General features: G+C 27.9%; 1 protein-coding gene and 1 pseudogene across 4 annotated transcripts in view; both read left to right on the plus strand.

Annotated features, from left to right (window-relative positions):
- The window catches only part of LOC149884858 (phosphatidylinositol 3,4,5-trisphosphate 3-phosphatase and dual-specificity protein phosphatase PTEN-like), a 51,835-nt gene that overhangs the window by 34,943 nt on the left and 10,270 nt on the right, over positions 1-6,622 (plus strand). The window lies entirely within an intron of this gene.
- LOC149884861 (uncharacterized) lies at positions 212-1,079 on the plus strand (annotated as a pseudogene).

A 6,622-nucleotide genomic window follows, 5' to 3' on the forward strand; every position in this document is an offset into this window, starting at 1 on the left:
TTTTCTGTTACAGTTTCAAAACATTTAAGTCTTGTGTATTTTCAGTCTACCGCACGATTTGAAAATTTTTATCTTTCTTTTAATTTTCCAACTATTTTTCTCTTCTTTGGGTTACTTCGAGTATGAACTCGTTCATCAACATCCACCATCTTTAATGTTGTTTTTCATCAGCATTGGATTTCATTGGATTTTAGGGTAAACAGAAGATAGTATGGCTCACGATGTGACTTTTAATTATGCAAATTTTGTCGTTACGTCAGTTAAAATTGCGTGAATTTTTGGATAATGAAAGCATTTTTTTGCCATTTTTACAAAGTTTCCACTCTGGCAATGGGATGCACTGTCGCCAATATATCTTAATTGACCATTCTTAACTTTACACAATGAAGAAAATACTTTACATGACAAAATAAATTTCTTTCAAAATAAAGAAGCTACATATGCAACAGACGGATGTGACATTAGTTTACCAAATTCTAAAAATCTAGAGTTGTCAGAAGAAATATAAGAAGAAAAAAGATGTATTATGGACAGTAGCGAGCTCCTTAGTTCAATCAAAAATCAATTGTATGAGGTAAATAAAATTGTCAATCCTTTCACAGAAGTATATTGTCTGTTACTGAAAGCGTCAAAGCTTTTACAAGAAAATACAACCCATAAGAGTGGTATACGTATTAGTGAGCACCAACATATTTAATATTTTAAACTTTTTGTTTTGCCAAAAAAACGTAAAAAAAATATATATTCGAATCGTTGTGGATTGGCTAAAGACAGAAAAATAGCTGCTGCCAAGATAAATTTTACAACATTGAAATGTCATGATGTTGATGTAGAGGAGGAAGTAGTTATGGAAGACATTGAGCTAGATGGCCTTCCTTCATTTACTTCTAATGTACCAAATATGTCTGTAAAGCCTGAAGGAGAGTTTGAAAAAATGCCTGCTATAAAAGAGAACTTTGAAGACACCTCCTATATTTTAAACCCTTGTTTCAACATCACCAACCAAGACTTAAAATCATTTGGTAGCAATGAAATGCTAACTGACAACATCTTTGTGTGCCAATCCATAAATAAATAAATTTAAAAATGTAAATGAATAACAAATTAAATAAATAAAAACATTGATTTTTGCATCTACTATGCTCAAAATGTGATGCCTTTTTGTCAAGACAGTATTGAGAGCATATTGTCAAGATCATGACAAATGCTTTATTGAAAATAATTTATTGTTTCATGTAGCTGGCAATAAAAAAATATTAATGTTAAAATTAAATGTTTATAAATTATTTTAGATAAAATATATTGATTTAACTATTGTTACATTTTTTAGGCTATAAAGTTATTTTGACACTAAGCATAAAGTTATTTTGACACTGAGTCAAAATAACTTTATAGCCTTTAATTTCTATCCAAAACAATCAAATTATGTTTATTTACTAACATTGTATACCATGCAATTGCTATAGAGAGATACTGGTATGTAGCTACATATTAGCTACATCTCTACGTAGCTACTACATAGCTACATCTCTATGTAAAGAGATGTAAAAATATGTGGATTCCCCCTATATTTACAAACTGTTATTACTATTGTTTTTATTATTATTGCAATTACTATTACTATTCTTATTATCATTATTATTATTATTATTACTATTATTATTATTATTATTATTATTATTTTTATTATTATTTTTATTTTTATTATTACTATTATTATTATTATTATTATTATTATTATTATTATTATTATTATTATTATTATTATTATTATTATTATTATTATTATTATTATTATTATTATTATTATTATTATTATTATTATTATTATTATTATTATTATTATTATTATTATTATTATTATTATTATTATTATTATTATTATTATTATTATTATTATTATTATTATTATTATTATTATTATTATTATTATTATTATTATTATTATTATTATTATTATTATTATTATTATTATTATTATTATTATTATTATTATTATTATTATTATTATTATTATTATTATACTTATAAGTATAATAATAAGTTACTGATTGATAAAATTGGTGTCACTTATAATTAATCTGATCAGAGGACAACACTGGTTATGTCTTCTTATAGCACTTGAACGACTAAAAAGAATTTTAAAAAGTGTAATGTTACACTTTTATTTGTTTAAAAATAGTAATAAAAACAATTTTTGTTTAAGTGTAGTATTTGTTCAAAAATAGTAATAAATACACTGATTATTTTTATTATTAATCTTATTATGATGTTCTGTTAAGTTTTAACTTTCTATTACTATTTGCACTATTTGTATATACTAATTTCCTAGAATGTAATACTTTTCAGAATATATTAGATTTGATTTAATACGGCTGTTTGTTTATTTGTTTATTTTTATTTTGGCTTTAATTATCCAAAAATTCACGCAATGTTAACTGACGTAACGACAAAATTTGCTTAATTAAAAGTCACATCGTGAGCCATACTATCTTCTGCTTACCGGATTTTAGGATCTCTTGACGGTAAATATCGCATGAATTTTGCCATAGTCATAAGAAATATATAGTCTGGTCACTTGGGCCGTAATATATGGATTTTTCTTATAATCTTTCTAAACACTTGAAATTTGTCGGGCGGCCAGGAACTTAGTGCACAAAAAATGGAAACGCAGAAAGAACTCTATGGTGAATTTGATAAAGAAGCATTATTTTTTTCTTTGTAGAATGATATTCTTTTTGAAGACGAAAATTTTGTTAAAGATTTAGATGCTTTGGTGTTGGAGTTATCTAGTGAACAAGTTGATAGCACATTTTCTTGCACAATTTGTTCTAAGAAGTGCATATCTCAAAAAGGACTTACAAGGCATACAAATTCAAAGCATCAAAGTATTCCTTTAGATTTAACGATACGAAGTCCTAAACCACCTATTCTTCTTGATGAATTTAAAAATCTGCTTGATAAAAGCATTACTACCTTAATCAACGACGAATGCTATCCTGATTTGTATAGAGAAGTTAAGGATTAATCATGCAATGATTTTAGATACTTCACAACAAGCTCTATCTCTATTAGAGACAGTAATAGTTGGTTTTAAAGTTGATGGTGATGCTGAAAGCATCACCATCAACTTTAATCCTAAATTTTACAAAACTTTTACATCAACTTTTATCCTAAATTTTACAAAACTGTTAATCAAGGAATTTTTTTTAGCAATCTGACTAAAAAATCAACTAGACTTCTTGGCTATGAACTATTCAATCATGTTTTAGCATTTCTTACAAATTCTCTTTACAATACTTCTTTTTTAAATTTAAATGGTTTATCATCTGTTGAATTTTCTGATAGAGATAACGAGTTTATCTTTTTCTAAGTGGTTATGTATTTAGTACATTTTATTGCAGAATTCGCAGTTCTTGATTATGGCAGCAAAAGTTAAGCACAGACTGCTTTTCACTTCTTAATGCTGGTAAAGCAAGAATTTTTTGAGAATCCAGAAACATGCACTGAAGCTTATGATAAATTTGTGAATGCTAAAAGTCGTGGTGGTTTATTGAAAGTGTCTCCTTCAGTTTTAGAAATTTTTACAAAAGTTGAGTTTCTCTTTCGCCATCAAAGTAAAAGTTTTGTAAAAAAAATTGATTCAGAGTTAATTGTAGCTGAAACCTTAAAAAGCAGTGGAGTTTTGACTAACATATCTGAACTTCGTAGTCTTTGCACAAATCGAGTTTCCAAAGAACTGTCTTTAAACTTATTTTATCATCTGATTAGACTTTATGTCAGAGTAAGATCTTTTTCATATGCAAAAGAAAAATTAAGTATCCACAAAATCAAAGAGAATCAAACAAAGTCAAAATCCCTTTGCTCAAAAATGAAAAAAACATCAATTGGTTTATAGTAGTTTAGTAGAATATTACACTTAAAAACGGTTATTTTCATAGCCACAAATCTCATGAAAGCATGCTTGGCATAATAACTTTAGCAATTATTTGTCATAAAAAGGATTGATTTTAAAAATTTTTGTTATTTGTTCATAGAAATAAAAGCTAGGTAAGAGACCCTCCCTTATCTAAAAGAAAACAAAGAATAGTTAAAAATGAAGTCCAAAATTAACTATACACACTAGTTTTATATTTATAATAAACAACTAATAACTCATAGATCAAAAACAACTCAAAGATCAATTCTACCCTTAATATATAGGGGAACCTGTTGTTCCTTTGACCACGTTGTACCTTTAGTCACTCTGTCATATTGGCCGACTATTATCATTTTGCAAAAAATTGAAGTGCCATTTGAAATATTAGTCCATGACGACTCTTTTTACCTTAAAATATCATGGTTGGGGAAGATTGTGTTGATCCACAAGAAATTATTAGTTTTAGCTCTTAAAAAGTAAATATTTATGTTTATCTTATTTTAATAACAAAACTGTCATAAATAGTTGTTTGGCTAATTTATGATATTACTTACATTAACCAACATCTTTTTTTTATTATGGAAAAGTTTAAATAATTATTTCTAACCCTAAATGGGGTTTGAGATGATAATTGTTGAAGAAACCCATCTCATGTACCTTTGACCAGCGTAGGACGTTGTACCTTTGACTGGTTTGTACTGCGCTTTAATTTTTTGCGAACTTAAAGAGGACACTTTTATGAAATTTTTCATCAAATTTATCAGACAGCTGTACTCTTGCATGTAAAAATCAGCGAAAAGCGTACTATTACTTTCTTGCTGGTATTTTGAAAGTTTTAAATATAATATAAGTGATAAAATAATATTAACAAATTATATTTTTATATATTTCTATATCTTATGCATTGTTTTATTTAATTTATTGATAAATAAGAGTAAATTTTACACTTGACACACAATCCATTATTGGAATGTATATTTTTATGTACTTATAATGCTTGATAATCAGTTTTAATAATTAAGTTAGTTGGCAGCTGTAGCAGCTTGATAATTAAGTTGATTATATAGTTGTACTTGATTTCTGTACAGCAATAAGGAAGTAAGAACAAATAAATATATAATCATTTCTGTTAATATGTTTTAATCTTAAAATGCCAAGGAGTAAGGTTGGTGTTTTTCGTAAGAAGATTTGCGAGAAGGATATGTTTGATGCAGTGAATTTTGTTCTTCAACAAAAAATGAGTCTAAGTAAAGCAGCAAGACATTGCAACATTAAAAAATCAACTTTGATATATCAGTTAAAGCAGTTTAAAAAATCTGGAAGAACCCAGTATTCATATTCACATAAGAAACCAAAAAAAGTATTCTCAACAAAAGAAGAATTAATTTTGGTAAAATACTTGGCAGATGCTGCAAATATGCATTATGGGCTTACATTAAAGCAAATCAGATTCTTTGCATATGAGTATGCTTTAGCAAACCATAAAAAAATTGAAACTTCATGGATAAAGAATAAATGTGCTGGTGAACAATGGCTACGAGATTTTCGGAAAAGATATAATGATAAGTTATCCCTACGTAAACCGCAGCCAACAAGTCTTGGTAGATCTTCTGCATTCAATAAAGAAACTGTAAGAATTGTGTTTAAAAATTATAGAAATGTTTTAGAACGTTATCATTTTGAGCCATCAAACATTTGGAATTGCGATGAAACAGGAATTACCACAGTTCATGTACCACCAAAAATCCTAGCCCCAAAGGGCAAAAAGCAAATAGGAAGTATGACTAGTGCAGAACGAGGCAATAATGTAACAATGATTGCAGCCATTAATGCTACTGGAAGTAGCATTCCACCATTACTTGTATTTCCGCGTGCAAAATTTAAGGACTACATGTTGAATGGTGCTCCTCCTGGAAGTGTAGGAGCAGCTAATAAGTCTGGATGGTCAAATGAAGTCATTTTTCTGCAGTTTCTTGAGCATTTTATTAGTAATGTACGACCTTCGGTAGAAAAACCAGTTCTTTTGTTAATGGATAACCATGAAAGTCATGTTAACATTTCTATTATTGAATTAGCTAAAAGATCGGGCATAATTTTAATGACATTTCATCCTCACACAACCCACAAAATGCAACCCCTTGATCGTGGTGTTTTTGGTCCATTTAAAATATTTTATAATAATGCCATGAATAATTGGATGATATCACCAGGAAATGCTGGTAAACCAGTTACAATTTATGATATATCTTACCTTGTTGGTCAAGCTTATCCTCATGCTTTTGTACCGATTAATATTGTTAACAGTTTTAAATGTACTGGGTTTTTTCCCTTTAATGAAAATATTTTTACTGATATTGACTTCTTAGCTGCAACTGTTACTGATAGGCCAATAGTGGATACTGAAACTTGCATTTCTAATGATAGCAATGAGGTTGAAACCACTCCTGGCAATTTACCATCAACATTGGAAATTGTTTCACCTGAAATAATACGACCTCACCCAAAAGCCAAATTAAGAAAGGCAGCTATTTCAAAAAGACGTAAGGGAAAATCACGCATTTTAACTGATACACCTGAAATGAAAGTTATTTTACATTCAAAATCTAATAATGAACAATGTCAAAAACCTTTTTCAAGACAAATAAAATCCATGGCAAAACAGATTATTTTTAATCAACATTCTGACACAAGTTTAACTAATGA

This window comes from Hydra viridissima, unplaced genomic scaffold (genome assembly GCF_058129835.1).
Source record: "Hydra viridissima isolate aposymbiotic clone 2 unplaced genomic scaffold, HvirCarnegie_v1 scaffold_8, whole genome shotgun sequence".
Classification (NCBI taxonomy): Eukaryota; Metazoa; Cnidaria; class Hydrozoa; order Anthoathecata; family Hydridae; genus Hydra; species Hydra viridissima.